Here is a 22,944-nt window from a genome sequence, read left to right as displayed (position 1 = left end):
AGCACACCCCCATCTGAGGCAGGTGCGAGGCATGGCCCCTGAGGGGCAGCGGCCTGGGTTCTTTGAACCCGTTCGCTCAATGATGCCTCCGCCCCGAGTTAGTTAACTAACTTTACACAATTAGCAGCTTCCCTGCTCACTGTAAAAAGGCACCTTTTAGTGGTGCCTTCTCTTCTAGAATCTCTTCTATTTATCATGGAGAGCGCAAATGGCCCTATACAACTCCTATACAGCTAGTGTTACCTTGCATTTCATTTTAGACTGTGAGCCCTTTGGGGACAGGGGAGCATCTTATTATTTATTTATAAATAATAAGCCACTGTGAAACCTGTTGAAAAGCTGTATATAGATGTTTGTAGTCACACGTGGGAGACCGTGCATGGGGGGGCGGGGAGAACCTCTGTGGGGGTAAGTACAAAGAAAATCATAAAAATGACTCACAACCCCTCCTAATGGCCAGCGGAGCGTGTGTTGATCTGGGTCAGGCTGAACCCTGAACTATCAAACCTGTTTGCACAACTCTAAGAAGCTGTATTTATTCTCAAATTATCCAATTTTTTATCAAAATATGCATATATAATACCAATAAACATATGCAAATTTTATGCAAAGTGGAGACTTTTTGGTGAAGCGTGTCCTCTACTACCTTTTTGGTGCTGGTACATCGACTGTCCCCCACCATCTAGACTGGGTAACCCTACCTTCTAGAGAGGGGAAGGGGCCTTATATAAGTAGCAGAGTACATGCATTGCTTTTCATATATATGAAACCAGAGACTGGAAACTAGTGAAGCATAATGGCTAAGAGAGTGAGCCCTGATGCAGAAAGGTCCGTGGTTTGAAACTTGCCTTCACCATGAGCTCACTTGATGGCCTTAAGAACATCAGAAAACCCCTGTTGGGTCAGGCCAAAGTCCTATCCAGTATCAGGGAAAAGAGGACATCTGCTTCCTCCTGTTGATACTCCCTAGCACCTACTGTTCAGGGACAGGCCCCTTTTGATCCTGATGGAAAAGAATGGCCTTAGGCAAGATTCATCCCCAGTATCTGCAATACAGGAATAATAATGCTAACTTGACTACCAAGCCAGAGGTTGCTGGTTTGAATCCCCGCTGGTATGTTTCCCAAACTATGGGAAACACCTATATCGGGCAGCGGCGATATATGAAGATGCTGAAAGGCATCATCTCAGACTGTGCGGGAGATGGCAATGGTAAACCCCTCCTGTGTTATACCAAAAGACAACCACAGGGCTCTGTGGTTGCCAGGAGTCGACACCGACTCGACGGCACACTTTACCTTACTCTGTATTGTTGTTGTAAGAACAAGGTTATGTTTATGAAGTGCTTTGAACAGTCAAGTGTATCATGTAAAATGCTAAGCATTAGGATGAGTGGTGTTATGATCCCCAGCATCTGCCAGTCTAGTTAAACAGCATTAAGAGCCAGGTGGACTACTGATTTGACTTTGCATAGGACTGCTCCTTGTATCCTCCCAGTTTCCAAAAATATATTGGGAGCAGCGTTCCCTCTAAGGCGTGCACACGTGCACGTGCTCACAAGTTTTTTGATGTCCGCTCCAGTTAATTTTAGATCCCGCTCAGGTTGAATTGGGAAGACCCCACTCTGACTGCAGGTGTGCACACACTGCCTTGATACTGCTGCCCAGAACAAAACTCATTCCACACACAGATGAAAAAGAGTAGAGAGAACATTGATTGGGAGGTGACTTGTTTACGAAGGAAAAGAAGTAGGAATGAAAGGATTGATATATTTGCTTAAATCAGAGGTCCACCCTCTTGGAGCAGGACACTTGACATCTACCTGATGCTTCAGAGAAAACGAAGAGGCAACTGAGCAGTGACCCAATTCCTGCCACTTACTCATAGCTTCTAGCTGTTTGTGATTTTAGAAATACCCTGAGCATAAGTTTCTCTTCCCCAGCCATCTTGGCTAATCGCTACTGACAGTCATTTCTCCAGGAATTTCTTCTCTTAAAAAGACAGAACACCCCGCACCCCCACCACCCCAGTTTTATATCTGCCATCACAAGATTCTATGGCAAAATTTACCTCGTGCATCAAACTGGACTGCACTCAAGGAGTGTTTAAGACGCCCCCTGCCTGAGCTTCCTCAGGTGCTCAGTTGTTCTTGTATGATGAGCTAAGGTAAAATTAACAACTGCTCCCTGCTAACTTTCTCTACAACATTCATTATTTTGTACATCTCTGTTGCACCTCTTTCCTGTCATCTAGCTCAACAGGAAATCTTTTTAGCCTCAGGTCTTATGGAAAACATTTCCATCTATCTGATCATGTGTGCTGACTTTCTCAGCACCTTCCCCCCTCCTCCTTCTGCCACATTAGTCCAAGATTGCGGGTGGAGGTAGATCAGCATTGGACACGCCACTTGAAGTGCAAATGCATCCTTGATTCACACAGTGACATTAAAATATGTGCTCTGCTTTCACTGGAATACTTATAAGAAGGACCCTCGCTCTCCCCCCTCCCCTGGCATGTATTACTATGACTTCGCAGCACTGAATTTCATCTGCCATTTTATTGCTGAAGTCACCCAGTTGTGTAATGACCTTTCAAAAGACAGCAATCTGCTTTGGACTTTAAAACGTTGTCGGTTGTAAACGTTTCCACCTCAGCATCCCCCTCCTCCTTTTTTGAGGTCAGTACTGAATGTGTTTAACACATGCTGATACAGATCCTTGCTCCCACCTGCCTATTGACCTGTCCGATATGAAAACTGACTATTTATTCCTACCACATCATCACCCTAGTCCTCAACATGGCATAAGCCCCAACAAAACACAGAAGACATTTTGATGCCTGACGCAGAAAATCCAAACAGTTCCCCATATGGGGATTAAAAATATCATAGCAAACCAAATAATTGACTATTTGCTTCCCTCTAAGCTACTTGGAAATTTTGCCGTCAGAGGCAAGTGGCCTTGCCCTCCCTAATGGTATAGCTGACTAAAAAACAGTCAGGGCTTGTGCCAGCAAAACATTTTTTAAAAACACACACAGCTGCTTGAATCCCCTTCTTTTAAAAACTCATTACTGATTCACAAAAAGTTTGTCCCTCTTATTCCAGGATGATTTTGTTTTCTTAAGAGCCTTTGATGAAAGGCTTTGTCAAAAGCTTCTGGAAATCCAATTGCACTAAATCAAGTGGGTCGCCCTGTTCTACATGGTGCCTGACATCCTCTGAGAATTCGGATAGATCAGTGAGGTGTCACTTTCCCTTATTAATCCCACAGTTGACTGTTCCCTGACATAACAATATTTATCTACAAGTCCCCTATGTTTCTGTCTATGCTCCCAGTATCTCTGTGTCTTTCCAACTGTAAACAGATCTTTAATCTAATGGGTAAAGGCACACTGAAGTGCAATGTGAGTAAACAAATTCAGCTGTGAAAGAAAAGGTACATTTTACAAAATACTTGAGGGTGGTATAAACTGGAAGAATTGACTGAGAAGTGCATTGGGATTGGCATTTGACATTTTGAACATTTAAATCAGTATTGTGTTATTCAGCCCAGCAGAACTACTTTCAGAGACAACCCTACTAGGGGACAAAATGTTGTAGCTACAGCAGGGGCAGAATTTTGCTGCCATTATACGGGTGGCAAAATGGGAAATGGATCTAGTTCACAAGGCACAATGAGCTCACAAGATGCTCTCCCACACAAGCTCCATTGTTGAAATGAAAAGGAGCACTCCTTGCACAGCTCCCATTCATTTCCGTAGCAATGGGTCATGCAGAGAGTGTCCCTGTTAATGATTTATCATGTAAAATCGTGGGGAGAGCACCATTTGGATTTTCTACCCAAATGGCTCTCACTTACTCTAAGCTAGGGCTTGACAAACCCTAGGTGTCAGGGAGCCATGATGCCTAGAAATTTAACCAGGGCACCTAGGATATGCAGAAGAACGAGTTATTTAATAAATTATTTATTTGTCCCTGGCAGCTCTGTTTCTGTTATAAGTATGCTACTTGTAAAGGGGGTAAGGGGAAGCCCATTTACTCTCACCCTCTACAATGTCTGTCACTAAATCCAATAATTTTGTCAGGTGTCCACTGCCTGGCTCTCAATTTTTTTGGGCTGGCTTCCAGATCCAAAGAAAAATGGTCAAGATTTGCTGTACGCTCAGACAGAAATCTTCTGAGTTAAATTTCTGTGGCCCCTCCTCTTTTTTCTTCTTCTTCAGGTGCATGTATCCTAGTTCAATAGTCATATAAATATAACAACGTGGGCAGAGGCCCCGTAGACTAGAGGAGGCGGGTGGGATTCTGCATCATTGTTTTGAATCACACACTGGCTAAGACCTGAGATGAATAGACGGTTACCCTTAATCAAGAGGAGTGGGAGTATTAGAAGCCAGCAGCTGAAGTGCATGGCTAAGGTCTTGCTGTGGTAGAACCTGCTATGGAGCGGGGAAAGGAGTAGAGGGAAAGGATGCCCAAGAGAGGGATGCACAACATTATGAATGGTGTGGGAGTAAATAGAGAATAATTTTGCTCCTTTTCTCATACAGTACTAGAACTTAGAGTCTCCCAACAAAATTGATTGGCAGGAGATTCAGAACTGGCAAAAGAAAGTACATCATCACGCAACACATAATTAATCTACAAATTCATTATCACAACATGAAGTGATGGCCTTCCAGCTTCAGTGTTGTTGTATTGTGTTCCTTTACCCCCCCCCCAAAAAAGGCGGGGGGAATAGACGAATTCATAGAAGATAGGCCTAGCCAAGAGAAGCCAAAGGGAGCCTCCATGATTAGGAGGAGTGTACCTCTCTGAGTGTTGCAGGCAAACATGATTACATCATGCCCTTTCTTGTGAATTTTCCAGGCAAACTGTTGGCCACCTTTGAAGATGGACCCTTGGTTTGATCCAGAGAGGTAGTTTTTATGTTCTTTTACAGAGGAGAGGGTGGGGGGTGGAGAGAGACTGAAAAGTGAGACTGAAATACAAATGCTAGTGCTACCCCAAGTGTATCTGCTGTGTTCAAGAGCTGGGCTGTGACTTCATCTTGGTAGTGGCTAATGTACTGTTTACAGAAATCCAACAGCATTTGCTAGCTGAGGCTGTGAAGTGAGACTGATGGTCTGTTGGTACTGCTGATGGCCAGGAGCTGGAAAAAGCAGCAGGATCTTCACAGGCTGACAGAGGTTCACCTCGCTCCCTGCTAGGTACCTACCCATACATCAGATAGCCTCAGGTCTTAACACTCACATCCAGGAAGAAAGGCAGCTATGCTCTTCCAAAGGCTGGAAGAAGGAAGCTGCAGTCCTGTACACACGTCCTTGGGAGAGTAAGTCCTATTGAGCTGAGTGGGATTTATTTCTGAGTAAGCATACTTAAGATCATGCTGCAAATCTTGTGAGCCAAGTGCATTTTCCTATGGCCCAGGGAGGGGCTGCTAAACTGGAGCAATGAAGTTGCTGGGTAGCTCAATTCTGACCGGTGTGTCGTGTCACAAGCTTTTGGGCTTCTCATGGGCTCTCCACCACACATGTGGGGAACCGTGTGGCGCACTCACTGTTGCTCTGTCTAGTGGCTGGTCTCAGACCCCTCCCTTCGCCCAGAACCCTCCTCAGCCAACCTGCAGGGGGCTCAAGTAATCGCCCGGCCACCACCCCTGTGCCTGTTTGTTTTGAAGTCTTCTGTCTCACCATAGTTGTTCTTGGGCACAACAGGTCTTGGGAGGGAGAGTTTCAAAACAGAGAGACTGAAGGGACTCGGGAGGCTGCAGAAGGGCTGCTAGGAAGGGCAAGACTAGGCTGAAGTACAAGCCCCGCAGAGAAATGTCAAATTGTCCTCCTTTTAAGGGACATGTTTCCCGTGACTGAAGGAAACCTATTTGATCTCTGTCTCACACACATACGCACGCACACACTGCACAGAACAGAACAGAACATCCCTCCCGAGCCCAGCAAGCGCCAAAGACCACACGCCCCGCCATGGCTCCGCTCCACCGCCCCACACCGCTCCCTGAGCACTCCCCATACACTTGCTCCCTCCCGCCGTGGAAGTGATGCGGTTCCAGCCCCAAGACGACGAGCCCTCGTGCTGAAAATGGAGAGCTGATCTGGGGCGGCGGCGGCGGCGGCAGCAACAGCCAGACCTTCCTTCTCTGCCATCTCCTCTTCTACAAGCACGCCCTACGGGACCAAGGAGTTCTTAGACGAGCCCCGCCACCCCCCCCCCCCACCCCGCGCCCCGTTCAAAAAAGAGAGCTCCCGCTCAGATCGGACAGACTCGGAGATGCCGGCTCTCCAGTGCTCACACGTCTTTCAGAGAGCCGCCCCAGAAGCAGCAGCGTCCTCCCGCCGGTCCAACCAGCCAAGGGTGCAAGCCCACTCCCCTCCCCACCGGGCATGCGCCCCTCCGACACGCCTGAGCACGGCCCGACCCACCCACCTCGCCAATGGTGCTGCTGCTGCTTCCCCAGCCCCAGGACCAGCGAGCCCTCGTATTGACCCGACAGAGGGGCGGCGGCGGCCCCCTCATGCCCGCTGCAGGAGAGCCGAAGACGGAGGACGGCGCGGCACGGGAGGCAGACGGGCAGCAGCAGAGTCGGCGAAGGACACGGCGGGCGAAGGCGGGCGAAGGCGAGCGAGCAGGCTCAGCCGGCTCCCTCTCCAAGCGCGGGGCGGCGGGCGAGCCAGCCAGCCACAACTCACCTTCCTGGCGGCCGAGGAGGAGGGCGAGGCAGGGGCGAGGGACCCCGCCGGGCTGGGGCGAGTCAGGCTGCCGCAGCTCTCCGCCCAGCTGGCGTCGTCTTCCATGGCCCGACAGGGCGGCTAGAGCGGCGGTGGCTGTTCCTGCTGCTGCGGGCTGCTCCAGCCTCGCCTGGGCTCTCTCGCCGCGCGGCTGTCTTGTCCGTCTGCCCGCCCGTCCGTCTGTCTCGCTCGGCGGCGCTGTTAACCCCCCGCCTGCTGGCTGCCCCCTTCTCGGCTACACGCCACCAGAGGCCGCCCCCTCGAACGGCGGCAGAGCAGCGGCTGCTTTTGCAGGCAGCCAGCGAGGGAATAACGAGGGCTGGAGCGAGCGAGGGATGCCCTCTCGGGGCATGGGGTGGGGCTACCCAGGCGGGGCGGGGGGGGGGATGCGCCCTGGGGGAGGGGTGTGTGTGTGTGTGTGTGTGTTCCGGCCCCTTCGCAGAGGAAATGAAACCCAGCGGCAGCAAAGGACGCCCCGCGCCTCAGCCCCGTGCTTGGAGCTTCCCTGGCGCCAAAGAGTGGGGTGGGTGGATCCGTGCCCTTGTTGGGGCATTGCAAGAGCTCCTCCGCCTCCGAAGGAACTGGCTTTGTTTTTCAAGATGACGGGCCTTCCGAGAATGCCTCTGAGAATGTGCAGAGTGTTTTTCTCTTTGCCTGCCACCCAGTCCCCTCAGCCGGAGAGGTTTCCCCTCCGCTTGTGGGATGAAAGGGAAGCGCTCCTTCCATCTAGGGCAGGGGGTACGTATGTTTTCCCCTCGAGAAGCCCGAGTTCGGGAACCTCGCGGCGGGAGGGAGCAATGTGTGTTCATGTGGTTCCCCCCACCACCCCGCTGTCCCTGCAGATTTCTTTCCCTGCGTCCTCCTTCCACATCCCTCTCTTCCTTCCAGCCCAGCCTGTTCCTCTGGCGTTGCTATGGAGCGAGGCGTTTCCAAGGGACATGCCAGGCAGCACCTGTGGCTGAAGCTGCCTCAGTTCGGTCTCCAGCCAAGCCTGCCCGCAGGGAGCGAGAGAGGGAAGGGAAGGAGGAGAGAGGCTTGAGCTGACCGCCCGCCCCCCGCGCAGACACACACAGGGAGAAAGGGAGGACCGGGATGAAGCGGCGCTCGGCGAGGCAGGAGAGAGCCTTCCCTGCCGTCCATCATCCCTGAGAATCCTCCTGCCTGGCTGGACTTGACTCTCCCATGGCTGCTCCTCCTGTCTCTCTCTCTCTTTCTGCAGTTTGGTCCCGCCGTTCTGATTCTTTTGCACAACAACAAATCCATCTCCCCCCACCCCGCGCCCTAACCACATTAGCCCCCCCCCCCCGCTTCTGCAAATCCCCCTCTCTCCTCCATTCTAGTCGTCTCCTTGCTGAAATCTCACAAGCTTCTTTCCAGGGGGTTCTTTCTTCCCCAGGGGATCTCCCCCGCCCCCTTCAGTTCTTCCATATCAAATCTTCTCCTCCACCGTGACCCCCTCCGTCAAATGCAAGCAGCCAACGCGGGAGGGGCGAATGAGAGGGGAAGCGTGGCTAGAAGTGTGAATTCCTCGTCGTGTGCGTGCCCGCGTGCCTATGTTTGGGAGGAATTCTTCGGTTTTTCATTAGGTTAGAGTGGATATGTGTTTGGGATTCGTTGGAGTTCAGGGGCCAGGGCGTCAGTGTATGCTCTGGATCACAATTTAATCTGGACCATTTAGTTTACAGTTTCCCCAGATGGACATCTGTTGGATGATTTTACATTCCAAAGCGAAACCTGAGAATGTGGTGAACATGTGTTTGCGAACATGTTTATTATGCAAAATATTTCTACTATATTTCTGTTTCTATATTTCTATTCCAAACTACACGAAATATTTAAAATGGGTTGGAATCCTGGGCTTGGAGGATTCCTGGACTGGGCAACCAGGGCAGCAGGGGTGCAAACAGAGGGAAAGCTTGAGGAACAACCCCCCACTTGAATGGTGGGGGGGAGACAACTTTAGGGAAAATCTGCTTTGGTGAATCAAAAAGCACTTTGGGTGGAGATCCTCAGATGCTTAGAGTGGATCTGCATCCCTGTGGAGAAGGGAGCCTCATCCTCCCTCCTGCCATTCTCATGCTGAAAATTCATCATCAGCTCCTATTTGCCTCCCAATGGCTAGTTGTTGATCATCTTCTATTTATTTAATTCTCTTAGCCGGCATGCGTGCCCAGGATTTGGCGGCAGAACTCTCATGACACGCTGTGAGAGTTCCAGCAAGAGGCCCGGCCGAGGGAGGAGGAGAGGGGGAAGAAAGCGGGGGCGGGTGGGCAGGCAGGCAGGTGAGCGGATGGGGGGGGGGAGAAAAGCGGCAGAGGCAGGCGGATGGGGGGGAGAGAAAAGCGGCGGGGGTGGGGGGGCGGACGGAGGGAGGGAGAAAAACCCAGCAGTGGCAGGTGGGCGGACGGGAGAAAAAAGCCGCGGCGGGTGGGCGGGCAGGAGGGAGAAAGCAGTGGCCGGGGGCGGAGCGGCGACGGGCAGGCAGGAGAAAGCGGCGACTGGCAGGTGGGCTTGGGGGGGAGGTGGGGCCTACAAGCACAGATGGTCTGCACCTGGTTCAGCTAGTTCAGAGAACTGTGAATAGCTGCAGCTTCCTGTTGAGGGTACACCTGAGAGCAAACCTATCTATAATAGATGCACATTCCCTAGATTTTATGTCTTCCAGTGCTGCATGCCTCATCGACTGGTGTACAATTGTGGGTCTGTCTTTGTCTAAGTGGCCCATCTGTGGCAGTGCTCTGAGTGTATGTGTAAATGAGCAAGAAAGAGCATTTGTATGTGCAGAGGCTGCCCTGCCATTAGGCAATGTGAAGTTGCTGCCTCAGGTGGTACATTTTTGAGCTCCATTAAGGGTGACAGAGTAGAAGACAGAAGACGACGACAGTGGACCCATCCACTAGGAAGTTCTCCTGCACAAGTCCCATTGAAATGCAGAAAAACTGGGTAGATAGGTACAGGCTTGGCCACAGCATTGCTATGGACTCTCCAACCACTTCCATTGGAATTAAGTTCCTGTGCTTTGTCCTCTGTACATGGTGAAACTGAGGGCTGTTTATAGGTGGAACCAAAGAGGTCTGTAACATTCTGGAGATGTTGCTGACCATCCTTGAACATTTGCTTGTTGCTGTGTGGTACATTTGTGCATGAATGTTGTATAGAACTAGCTGTGTTACCACTGGTTGCTATACCCAGAGGAGTTTCTCTCCAGAGAAGAAAAACTGCTAGGAAGCTCTCCATGAAAAAGTCCTCAGGTGCCAAAGCAGTAACATGAAACTACAAAGGCCAGAGTGGAAGGGATATTTGCAAACTGAATTATGGTCTTTAAATGCTCTGAAGCTTGAATCTTATGCATATTTACTCAGATGCAAGTCGCACAGAGTTCAATAGACTTAATCCCTAGTAAGTGTGTTCAGTATTGCAGTTTAAGGCTGTGATCCTATGCATGCATACAACCTGATTCTAACATATTTGCTCAGAAGTAAGTCCCACTGGGTATGACGGTGCTTATTCTCAGTTGTGTGTGCGTAGGGCTGCATACTTACTTGTGAGTAAACCTAATCAATTTCAGTGGTATTTACCCCTGAGTAAAAAGTGCTTTCCATTACGAGGTGCATGGACTTGGAAAGAGGTGAGATTGCTGGGGCGTCATGAGCTGTCTTGGGGCAGTGCCCCCAGCCCTGGCTGACCTGCAGTGTTGTGGGGGGAGGCTCTCTCTTAGGGCAGCAGCCCCAGCCACATGCAAGCTCTCTTGAGGCCCAGGAGGAGTTGCTGGGGCTGTCTTTGGCACCTTTGCCCTGGCATCCCTGCAATTTGTGTCCAGCAACACAGGCTGCTGGGCTACATGAGGAGATGGAGGAGGTGTCAGGGATGGCAACAGAGAAGAAGGGAGGTAAACACAAAAAACAGAAGGTGTGGTTGTGGTTGCTTTCCTCCCACAAAAGGAAAAAAAAACTGAGCGAGGGGGCTATGGAAGAGGTGCAAGAAACAAATCTCCCCACAAAAGCAGTTCACATGATCAAAACTGGGTAGGAAAAGTATCCTGTCCAGTTTCAGGAGCTGTGTGTGCTCCCAATTTTCATTCATGGGCTAGCCACAGGGGCACACCTAGGTAATTTTGGAGTCCAGACTTGAAGGGCTTGGGAGGCCTCCTGCCTCCCCCGCCCCCACTTGAGAGCTGGGTGGGGGGGCAAGTCAAATCTTTTTTAAAAAAAACATTTTTTAAAGCGTCGCTGTGTGGTGGGGACGGGAGCTGCCAGCAGATGTGTGGGCACTCAGGGGAGGGAAGTGGTGGCAAGAGCTCCTTCTCTGAGCCTGAGTGCCTCCCAAATGACAGATTAGACCATTTTCGGCCCACCTGGGGCCTCTATGCATGCTGGCAGCCCCCCGTCCCCACTGCACAGCAGCGCTTTTAAAAAAGATTTTAAAAAAAGATTTGATTTGCTTGGCGGGCGTGGGGCAGCAGTGGGTCTCTTGGGAGGCCCCCCAGAACATTTGGAGGCCCCCCAGATGACAGGAGGCCACAGACCAAATCCTTGTGGTCCATGGCTAAGTGCGCCTCTGTCTAGCAACCAACGAGGTAGGAGGAGGGAGCAGGCAACCTCCACCATCCTTCTCATCCATCCCCTCCTCTGGTTTTTCAAAGGTCAATGGAAGGGGGCAGAAGAAAGGTGGAGGAGGAATGGAATACTGGGCTAGAGTAGCACTCAACTGAAAAGGCAGAGGTGAATAGAGGAGGGTGGTGGCTGGTGTGCCTCCACTTGGTGAGGCAAGGGAGAGGGTCACAGCCACATTGGGGTGGGAAGGAGGGAAGAGTGGCTCTAGTACTGCAGGAGGGAAGGAAAGAACTGTGTGTGTGGGTGGGGGGGAGCCTGTGGGGCAGAAGAGCCAGGGTGGGGTGGGAAGAACAGAGCATGTTGTGCACCACTGAGAGGATGGAGGAGGAAGAGTCAAGAGGCGATGTCACCAGCTGTGTCACCGGCTCAGGCCCTGGATGTAGAGCTTGTGCCAGCTGTGTCAAGACAGAACGTTGTGAGGTCCCCTACTATTGATGCCACAGGGCCAAGTCGTAGTCTTGCAGCACCACCTCTGAATCAACCCTCTAGGTAGGAGCTGAACCATTATTAAAAAAGCATCCCCTACCCAGATAGACTATTCAGAGAGTTAAGATCGTTAATACTGAAAGCCACTGAGAGGTCCAGGAAAATCAGTAGAGTTGCGCTCCCTCTGCCCATTTCCTAACACAAGGTCAACCAGACTGAAAACTGGATTAATGCAGACCATCCATTTCATCCAAGAATGCTTGGAGTTGAACAATCACCATCATCTGAGCACCTTTCACCGTAAATGAAATCCATCTTATTTATTTATTTTTCTGTGTAAACCACCCTGAGCCATTTTTGGAAGGGCGGTATAGAAATTGAATAAAATAAAATAAAATAAATAATAAGATCACACAGACTGACTACAAAGGCATGACAAGGTAGCAGGGATTATACACTGGAACATCTGCAAAAATACAAGCTACCTGTAGCCAAAAACTGGTGGGACCATAAAATTGAAAAAGTTGAAGAAAATGAAGATGTAAAAATATTATGGGACTTCTGACTACAAACAGACAAACATCTGCCACACAATACACCAGATATAACTGTAGTCAAGAAGAAAGAAAAACAAATTAAAATAATCGACATAGCAATACCAGGGGAAAGCAGAATAGAAGAAAAAGAAATAGAAAAAATCACAAAATACAAAGATCTACAAATTGAAATTGAAAGGCTGTGGCAGAAGATGACCAAAATAATCCCAGTAGTAATTGGCACCCTGGGTGCAGTTCCAAAAGACCTTGAAGAGCACCTCAACACCATAGGGGCCACAGAAATCACCATCAGCTAATTACAAAAAGCAGCTTTACTGGGAACAGCCTATATTCTGCGACGATATCTATAACAACAGCAACAACATTGACCATAAAATTCAGCCATCCCAGGTCCTTGGATGTCTGGATAAAACAAACCAGTCAATAACACCTGTCTGACTGTATAAATAAATAATAATGATGATGAGATATTGGCAGCCAGCTAATAGTGGTTACAATCCTTCAGGTCCTGAGTGGGTTTTTGGGGAACAGTCACACAACTGGCTCCTTCAAGGTGGCCAGAATAAGGTAAATCAGTATTATTATCCCCATACTGAAGACGAGAGGGGGCTGAGAGAGAATGGCTTGGCTGAAGTCACCTAGCAAGTTCAACATTCAAACCAGGGACTTCACAATTCATAACTCAAGTCTCTTAGCCTCTACAATTCTGGTGCACAGTGCCTCTGTCTACTACAGAGAGAATGGCTGTTTACACAGTAGGAAGGGGAATCAAGAATAACTCTGGGATATTGCCATCGGAATGCTAAAAGGACAGTGGGAAACATTACGTGCTCCTAATCTTATGAGATGTGCAAACAGTCCAGAATCAAGGCACATCCTTCTGAATAACCCCAACAGGGGTCTCTAAAGCTGTTTGCTTGTGTTCATGGGAATGTGCCTTAGTTGTATATTGGGAATGCTTAGAAAATATATTTTTGTGGATGACAACAGTATGACAAAGGTTTAAAATCATGCTATATGCTAGGCCATGTGTACAGTGCAACACTTAGTCTGTCCTAAATTTTGCACAAAGTTTAATTCTGTGATGTGTATGTTATATGCAACTATGATGTGTATGTTATATGCAACCCCTGCTAACCTGGCAAAGAGGCACCTTTTACCATGGTGATTCTCTTTATTTAGCAGGGGGAGAGTAACTGGCCCTATCCACCCCCAGCACAGTACTTCCAGTGACTGTTGCTGGTGTGTGTTCTATGTTTCTTTTTAGAATGTGAGCCCTTTGGGGACAGGGAGCCATCTTATTTGTTTTATTTCTCTTTGTAAACCGCCCTGAGCCATTTTTGGAAGGGCAGTATAGAAATCAAATTAATAATAATAATAATAATAATAATAATTAATAATAACTTAAACAAATTTGCATATTTTGGTTATTGTACAAAATAGGCTGGTTCAAACGACCATTAAAATTAGGGTAGGAGGTGGGCTGCCCTGGTTTTATAATCAGAACCCATGCAGATCCATCCAGCCCAAGCTCCTACCTTGATTCTCTGGATGTGAGAACTGATGTGCCTCTTCTATCTGGTGAAACAGCACTCTGCCCAACCACCTCTGCACAGCAACCATAGACAGAGGTGGCTACAGTGGCTGCCGTCAATGGATGAGCTCGCCCGCAAAGCACACTCTATGATCTAGAAGCTTTGACAGCTTTGAAGCTGTAGCAGCTCCTTGGTGACCAATGGGAGGACAGCTGCTGATGTCATTAAGCTTTCCAGTCTGCTGACACTGCAAAGCATGCTGGGAAGGCAGAGGCAACCTTGGAGGACTTTCCATGAAGGGGTAGGGCTTGCAGTGACAGAGTTCAACAACAGAGCCAGCAGTTGCCTTGATAGTCTGGTTTTTGGGTCTGCTGGCCCAAATCAAGGTGCTGTTTGTGTGCTATTGATGGAGGAGGAGCTCGCCTGTTCTCCACCCCACACCCAAATGGTTGTGTGAACAAGCCTACTGTCTTCTGCTACACATGTGGAGGGGCAAAGAGCTATGCAGGATGCTGAAACTTTGATCACCACCCCTGTTCTCTGGCAATTTTATTTTGCCACCCCTTTAGCTTCTGAGATTCACAAAGCATGACATCCCCACCCCCACCCCCACCCCACCCCAGACAGCAAAACCACCAGGACGGCAAACTCACTTATTTGAAAATGAAAGCTGAGAGTCTCAGGAAGTTGAAAGCCAAACAACATGTGACATTAAAGCTGTCTTTAGGTTTCATGCCCCAAAATGGCTCTTTTATCTTTAGAAATTAGTCAGAGAGACCCCTGTTCTAGATGGGAGTGTGGGGTGTGTGTGTGTGTGTGTTTCAAACACACCCCTCTGCACTGTTTTGGTGCTGAAAATCCCCCTCCTCAGTGGCAATCTGCCCCTACAGTGATGGTTTTGCTGCTGTTTCCATGCCTCCCCCCGCTGCACCTGAATAGAAGCACAGAAAGCACACAGCCTTAGCGCTATGCAGTCAGTAACAATGTCACATGACGTTTCTCTTTTCTGAGGATGGGCAGCTAATTAATTTTTACTCACTAGCACCAAGCCACAGCTGTTACATTACAGGATTTGTTACACTTCACATCACTGCAAAAGTGAAACAACTGCCAATCTAGGCCACTTGGGGGTCTCCTTTTCTGCCCCCTCTTTGCATTATGTGTAAGAATGTGATAAATAATTGAGGCAGAGTAAGGGCTTGGCAGGGGAGTAATTCTTTGAGTAAAGGCTGTTGTATCTTGGAGTCACACACATCCAAGCAACTCCTACAGGAACTGCAGTTGTATAATGTGTGTCTCAGCCAGCAGGGGTATATAACAGCCCCACTGTTGCTTGCTTCATTATGGAGATGTCAATTAGCACTATGCCTTCCAAGCAACAATAAAGTGGCCAGGGTCTGTGAAGGTTAACAGGCCAGGTCCTAAAGTTATGCCAAAATAAATGTTAGTCTTTAAGGTATCACAGGACTCTGTTGTTGTTGCTGCTATTATAGACTAACATGGCTACCCCTCTGGAATTCATTCCTCAGTGCTGCTTTACACATTATATTTCTTTGGTTGTACACTCTTAAAATACTCTAAATGTCCACCTATACATGTGAAGTATATAAATGTGATAAAATTCTGTTTTCAAACCATTTATCATAGCAGAGAGCATAGGTCTGCTGCATCTCCCTGATGAGTCTGCATCTGGTGGCAAATCTGAGCCTTAAAGACATCATTCCCTCTAGCACCAAACTTGGATGGTCCTATGCCTATCAGTCTAGATGCAAAGTAGACCCACTCATGAACAAAGTCATGATGTGCATATGGGGTGTGAAGGCAGGGAGATTCCTGGTTACGCAGAAATATTAGATTGTAAATTAAAAGAAAAATGTTTAAAACTCAGAAATGGCCTGCATGGATGAGGGACCTATGCCCAGTGACTTCAAGGACCTACAGAATATTTGAGCAGCTGAGCCATGGAGTGCTGAGGGTGTTGGGAAGAAAAAAATGAAGATGGAGCAGGAAGGATGGAACTAGCCCTTAACATATTGTCCTGGAGGGGAGGGAGTTAGTGTCAGGGTGATGTGTACCATGAGATTAAAAAACTCTCCTTCACAAGTTGGAAGGAGAAGTTCCAGAAGGGGAACAAACCAGGAAGAAGGGACACCTTTGTTCTGGTCCACTCTCCAGAATACACACCCCTCCACTCCACTATATGGCAATAAAATATTTAGATTCAGGACTAGTGGCTTCTCCACATAAGGAAGAAAAGCTGGGAGAATCAAATCCCTGTGGCCCAATCCAGGCTGAGGGGCAGGGTGCATGGGTGTAGCATTCACTGTGGAAACAGGTTCAAAGAACCCGGGCCACAATGTCCCAGGGGCTGCAGCCCGGAACACCTCCCCCTAGCTTTGCAATAGGGAGAAGTCAACCTGGCCATGCTGGGAGCGCAGCGCTGGCTGGATTTTACTTCCAAATAGCCCAATTTGCTAGCACTGCCATGCCTCCTGCATCTGACGTCAGATGCAGGGGGCATGGCTGGGATGGCAGGGGCCGCTGGCAACAACCTGGGGAGGAGCCGCTGGCATCCTTGTTATGCCACCAGTAGGGTTTATTGGGCAACAGCCTCGAAGAGTAGGGGAGGAGTGAGTTAGAGTTGAGTTCTTCCCTGGAAGCTTCAAAGTGAGGTCTGAGTGAGTGAGCAATTACTGTGGGGAGAAAGGGAGACTAACAGCCTTGGGCTGGGAATCAACTGTAAGTTCCTTACCTGGAAGTAGGTAGGAAGAATAGGGACAAACTGACTGGAGATTATGAGACTTTAAGTCCAACAACATTTGGGGACCCTTGGTCTAAAGAGCACATAAAAGAGTTACTCTTACTAAAGCTAAGCAGGTTTGGCCCTAATCAGTGCCTGGATGAAGGGCCATCTGGGACTCCCATGTGTGCTGCCTTCAGTTCCATGACAGAAGGCAGGATATAAATGTCATGAAATAAGTTCAGCACAACATAGTATCCTGGCAGGAAGTTTCAGGGGTTGGCTATTGGGACCATCCCAGGCTTGGGCCCAGCAGCCTGAGGCCTATCTCCCAATAGGCTTACTTGTGAAGAGGCGGAAGCCAGTTCAGGCACTTACCTTGGACTGGAGCAGTCTTCAAGCCCTGAGCAAACCTGTACCTTGTCCCCTCAGCAGCCTCAGCTCTTTCCAAATTTACCCCACTGCACCTTGGGTCACAAGCCCCCAACATGGGCAGCTACGAGGGTCCTGGTATGCCTCTTCAACCCTGCAGAAAGGAGATGAGTGCCAGGAGGTTGGCACAAGACAGGAAGGGCCTGGCAGAGGAGAGCTGATCTTGTGGTAGCAAGCATGACTTGTCCTCTTAGCTAAGCAGGATCTACTCTGGTTGCATATGGATGGGAGACTAGAAGTGTGAGCACTGTCAGATATTCCCCTCCGGGGATGAAGCCGCTCTGGGAAGAGCAGAAGGTTCCAAGTTCCCTCCCTGGCTTCTCCAAGATAGGGCTGAGAGAGATTCCTGCCTGCAACCTTGGAGAAATGTTCTATGTTCCCATGGCAAGCACTCCCAGGGGTGGGACTTCTCCTGAGCCATGGCACCTCTGCAGGGGTGCTCCCAGCCAGGCCGCTCGGCACCTCCACCTGCCCAAGGTCTCCTCCAGGTATGCCACTGCGGGAGCTCATGGCCGCCTCACAGTCTCACCCCTCATCCCCTCTTGCCTGGTCTGCTAGGGCTACCAGGAAACATGATGGGGTGGTGGTGTCATTTTCTGGTTGCTGCTGTTTTAGGACAGCTGGGGCGCTGGCACAGTGGCATTTGTGCCCCCTAAAACTTAGTGCTCTAGGTGACCACCTAGGTCACCTATATGGACATGACAGCCCCAAGCAGAGGTGAGCTGTGGGAGTGAATTAGTGACTGTAGCCTGGAGCCAGAGGTGCACGTAGGTAACTTTGGAGTCTGGACCTAAAGGCCTTTGGAAGCCCCCCCCCCCAAATTAAGTATCATCATGCTTGGCCAGTAATAGCACTACCTGGGACAGACTAAAGAGGATTTGGGGGGCCCCAGGGACTGTGGCGGCCCTGGACTTTGGACCCGAAGTCCAGGGGGGAAAAGCGCCTCTGCAGGAGCAAGAAGGAAGAGGGACCTGCCTGTGCTGGAAACCCCTTTCCATTCCAGCCTTCTCTGCACAGCCATCACTCTGCTCCTCATTCCCTGTCCTCCCCCTGTGTGTTCCTTGTCTTTCCCCTCTACACAGGGAGCGCAGATATGCATTATGCCTACAATTTTGTATCTTCACAGATTTTTAAAATAAAAAACAAACAGATGTTCTAGAAAGCTGAATTTAAAAACATCCATATTTGGGGTCTCAGTTTCGGATGTACACAGTCATGAAAGTTACCACAAGGCACGCCAACCTTAAATGAGGCCACTGTTGTACCACATGGCAGGATATAGATGTCTAAGTAAATAATAAATAATTGTGCACCAATGCTGTGCCTTTACGACATCAAAAACAATATGGCCAAACTACATGGCCAGAGGCCTGTGACTCGATCTCTTGAGGTTCTGAGTCTGGTCTTCTTTCTGACATGACAGTTTTCTGTGTGTAAGGATCCAGCAGGGCTGTTCTTATTTCTTTGCCACCAAGATGTGGTGACAGCCGACAACCTGGAATGAGGGGTCTGGATAACTTCATGGAGGAGAGGTCTGTCAGTGGCTACTAGTCGGAGGCTACTATAGTCCACCTCCAGCCTCTGAGGCAGGATGCCTCTAAGTATCAGTTGCAAGCGGAGTAACAGCAGGAGAGAGGGCATGCCCTCAACTCCTGCCTGTAGGCTTCCAGCGGCATCTGGTGGGCCACTGTGTGAAACAGGATGCTGCACGAGATGGGCTTCCTTGGGCCTGATCCAGCCGGGCGGTTCTTCTGTTCTTAAGGAATGGTTCTGTGCAGAAGAGCATTTGGTCACGTGACTCCTCCACCTACAGTCTGCAGCCCAGACCACAGGCTTACTATCTCTGTGAAATAACTAGGCCATAGAGAAGTTGCTCTGAGAAGGGCAGAGTTGGCTCAGTACTGAGGTGAAGTGCCAAATTTTGCTTTGCCCCATGACCCTGGTGGGGGCAAGCTATCTTTCAAAACCCTTGCAAACTTTGAAAGTGGGGTGGTGACGGGGCGGAAGGAAGGTTGCCAGCAGTTTCCTCTTCTCTCCTTCTGCTGCTTGCAAGCTTTGCGGAGCGTGTGAGAAGAGGCACTCCCTGCAAAGCTTGCCAGGATCAAATCAGCCCCCAAGAGTTGCTCTGATGGCAGTAGCAGGGAGCCGCCTTCAATCATCTGCCACCCGAGGCAACCAACCTCACCTTGCCTCATGAAAGGACCGTGCCTGTAGGAGAGGTGGGGGAAGTGACAGCGCTTCCCCTGCCAACTGATCCTTCATATGTCATATGAACCCTAATCAGAGTCGTAACCTTTCCCCACATCTACAGCAGAAAAACAACAGCATGAGAACAGACTTATGGAATGGTCTGAAGGCAGAAGAGTCTATTACACTGTTAAAGCCAAGTCTCTTTCTGGCTCTTGTCTAGGTGGGGTATTGTCTTGGCATCCTATGTAAGCTGTAAGCAAAAATTCTGTACATCTTTAGGATCCACCCCACACTTTTATTCTTTTCATGCAATGAATGCATAGTCTTCCATGTGCAATTGTTACTCATATGTGTGGGATCCAGCTGCCCTCCCTGAATGAAGAGCTTCTGATACCAGAATATTGTGGGCTTTAGTACATGGTATTGCAGGAAATATTATTCTTTGCCCAGATAGTGCAGCCATTCTGATTGCTTGTGATGTGAATGCTGAGAAATTCACTTCTCTTCCCCACCCCAGTGCTGGCATCAGGGTTTGTTTTTGTTATATATTTATTTTATGTAATTCCAAAGCTATCTCACAACTATGAAATCTTAAAATTTGCTTTAAAAAATGAAAACTGGAATTCTCAGGAAGATGAATTCAATATCCTGTACCACACTCACCTTTTCTGCATGTGAGAAGAATCATAGGCTACATGAATATGAGGAATTCTATGTGTATTATGTATGGCTGTTGGGTATTTTATGTGGTTGTCTCTGTTATACTGTCAGCACTCTTATTTGCATATGAGGTGTGTATGGCTGAGCCTTTCAGCTTCACAAATACATACTATTTTATGTTGTGGATTATCCAGATTTCTCTCCCTTTCTCCAGCCTTTTCAACTCAAACGCTCTTGGGACATGTACAAATCATCTTGAAAAATCACACTCTGCTAATCCGTAGAATGTGCTTGGCTCTTTCTCTAGTCAGCTTCAAAGATATTCTCTCTCTCTCTCTCTCTCTCTCTCTCTCTCTCTCTGCATCTGATGAGCCAGGGACCACCATCACTTCCAAAACACACTGCTTTATGTTATCTCATGCACGTCAAGATATAGGACAGTCTTTTGATGGTGTTTGACCTCTTTATTTTTAGGGGATGTTCAAGGGGCTGCAGCTGCTAAGCCTTCTGCTGCTGACCTTTTTAAGTTCTGAGTGTCTTTATTATAATTTGGAAAAGCACAGAGTTGAGAAGGAAATTCAACCAGGTAAAAGGTCAGTGAAAGAGCAAGGATCCAAATAATACAAAGATTGAGAATCCCTTCAGGAGGAAAAAGCCAAAGATTCTGGAAATTGTGTGTGGGGGGAGGGGGGAGTGAGCAAAAAACACTTTCCTTAAATATTCTTATGCAGGGGGGATGGTGAGGAATGTTAGCACGAGGGAGCCCGTTTGCCACTGAGAGTGGATGTGGTCTTCAGGGCCTCTTTAATTCATGCATTACAATTCTTTTAGGTGTACACCTAAGGTGTTTTAAATATCTACAAATGTAAACAAATTGAATGGGGGCAAACAGGCATGTGAAAATCCGCAGTGGCGCCCTTACCCCTGGATTTTGGGGCCAAAGCCCAGTGTCTCCACACCCCCACAGGCCCCCAAATCCTCTTTAGTCTGTCCTGGGTGGTGTGGTCACTGCTGGCCTGCACTGCACCGGGAGGCTGAATGTGATCATGGCCTGTGCCGGGTGCTTTAGAGACAGAGGAGTGGGGAAAGAGATATGTGGAATATGTTAAGCTGTATGTTGAGATGTTTCTACTAATGTATATGTTGCATAAATATACCTGTTTTATATTCTTACATTCTAGTGAGTTTCAGTTGCTGTTTGTGCCCTCAGAAACCATGTCTTAAAAATACTCTGTTTGTCATGGGGGGTGTTTGTGTAGGGGGATGATGCTTAAACTGCAGTGGTGCGGGGGTGGGCTTCCAAAGGCCTTTAGGTCCAGGCACCAAAATTACCTAAGTGCACCTCTGAAAATACGTATATCATACAGATAACTTGTCAGAAAGCTAGGGTTGGTTGCATGTCCCTGTTGAGTGTACATTTGGTGCAAGGCTGCCGTCAGAGGCTGCCATTGCTGGGCAACTGTCGAGGACCCTGGGGCCTCAAAAGGACCCACTGCCAATCCCCAAGACCATCTTCTTCGTGCCCAGATCCATTGTGCGATTGCAGTGAAGGGACTCTCTCCACCAAGAGAGCAACTCCATCATTCCTCCTCTCTCCCATCTCATCCACTAAGGTGAGCCTCAGCACAAGCCTTAAGGAGTCCCAGGGAGGAGGGGGGCCCACAGAGGACGGTTTGCTGCGGGGTCCCTGAAGCTGACCCCGAGTTGGTGGCAAACAAGCTTTGTTGCTGTGCAATGCACAGAATGGCCCTAAGGAGTCAGAGAATTTGAGATGAAAGAAGAGTGATGTGGTGTCAGGGATAAGGGATGATCGCGGTAAACTAATACTCTTCTCACTTTCAGCCCTGAAGAGAATTTTCATTCTTAGGATATATATTTGTTGAGAAGCTGGTGCAGTTTCTCCTGCCCTGAGGGGGCAGCCTCTGTCACAGACATATTTGTTTCCAGTTGTGAAGTTGTGCTCATCAGCTTCCTCCACTCCACACTAGCAGACAGATCCTGCCCCCAACAGGCATGTTTTACATGCTCAGAAGTGTGCTTTACTAATAACTGGCTAATCACGGAACCTCTGGATGTGTACGAGAGACGAGTCTTGCTGTTCTTGCTATACTTTTCAGTCTTCAGATGCAAGGCTGGCCTGTCCATAGAGGCGATATAGGTGACCATCTAGAGCCCCAAGTTATAAGGGGCACTGGTGCCAACAGCGCAGCACAGACTGTGATGGAGACCATGGGGGAGAATGGGAGGTGAGTGAAGGCTGTGCCTTGGCTCCTAGCCTGGCTGGGAGCACCCCTGCAGAGGTGTTGCGGCTTACTGCAGAGAGGCCCCATCCTCTGGGCGCAATTGTCATGGAAGCCACCCTGCTAAACTCCTTTCCTGACAACGTGGTGGCAGGTGGATGAAGAGGCCGAGGAGACCATAAAGGAGGAGGTAGTGGTGGTAAGTTGAGTCGGCTGTCGAATCCTTGTGACCACAGAACCCTGTGGTTGTCTTTGGTAGAATACAGGAGGGGTTTACCATTGCCATCTCCCACTCAGTATGAGATGATGCCTTTCAGCATCTTCCTATATTGCTGCTGCCCGATATAGGTGCTTCCCCTAGTCTGGGAAACATACCGGTGGGGATTCAAACCGGCAACCTCTGGCTTGCTAGTCAAGTCATTTTACCCACTGCATGGCAATCATAAACCCCAGCAAAGGCAGCAGTGGCAGCCCTGTGAGCTCAGTCAGGTCATGTGTGAAGAAATTCAAGATCTCATTTTGTAGCAAGTAACTATATTGGGCTGCCGAGGGGGCAAGCTGTGTGGCAGCTTAGGGCCTGGGGGCGATGGAGGAGAAGGAGAGGCTCACTCCTGTGCTTGTGTGACTCCCCTGGCCACTAGGGATGTGCACAAAACCGGTTTGCCCAGTTTGGTTCAAATTCGAACCAGGTTCGAACCAGGAGGGGGTGGTTCGGTTTTGGTTTTGCTCGAACCTCCCCCTGGTTTGGTTCGAATTCAAACCTTTTTGAACCTTTTTGAACTGGTTCGGGCATCCAAAAATTGGTAG

General features: G+C 49.0%; 1 protein-coding gene across 2 annotated transcripts in view; it reads right to left on the bottom strand.

The window, feature by feature from the left end:
- PIANP (PILR alpha associated neural protein) overlaps window positions 1-8,212 on the bottom strand; it is a 47,247-nt gene extending 39,035 nt beyond the window's left edge. Inside the window, exon 1 of one of the 2 annotated variants that reach the window (XM_053290840.1) lies at window positions 8,108-8,212. The gene's annotated coding sequence lies outside the window, so the exon portion shown is untranslated. Of the gene's footprint in view, window positions 1-6,705; window positions 6,845-8,107 lie in introns of those variants that run through there. The other variant, XM_053290838.1, reaches the window with a different exon arrangement.
- Between the last annotated feature and the right edge of the window lie 14,732 nt (window positions 8,213-22,944).

The sequence above is a fragment of the Hemicordylus capensis genome, chromosome 2, assembly GCF_027244095.1.
Source record: "Hemicordylus capensis ecotype Gifberg chromosome 2, rHemCap1.1.pri, whole genome shotgun sequence".
Lineage (NCBI taxonomy): Eukaryota > Metazoa > Chordata > Lepidosauria > Squamata > Cordylidae > Hemicordylus > Hemicordylus capensis.
Note: the sequence above shows the minus strand (reverse complement) of the source record. Positions and strands in the feature narration are given on the sequence as shown.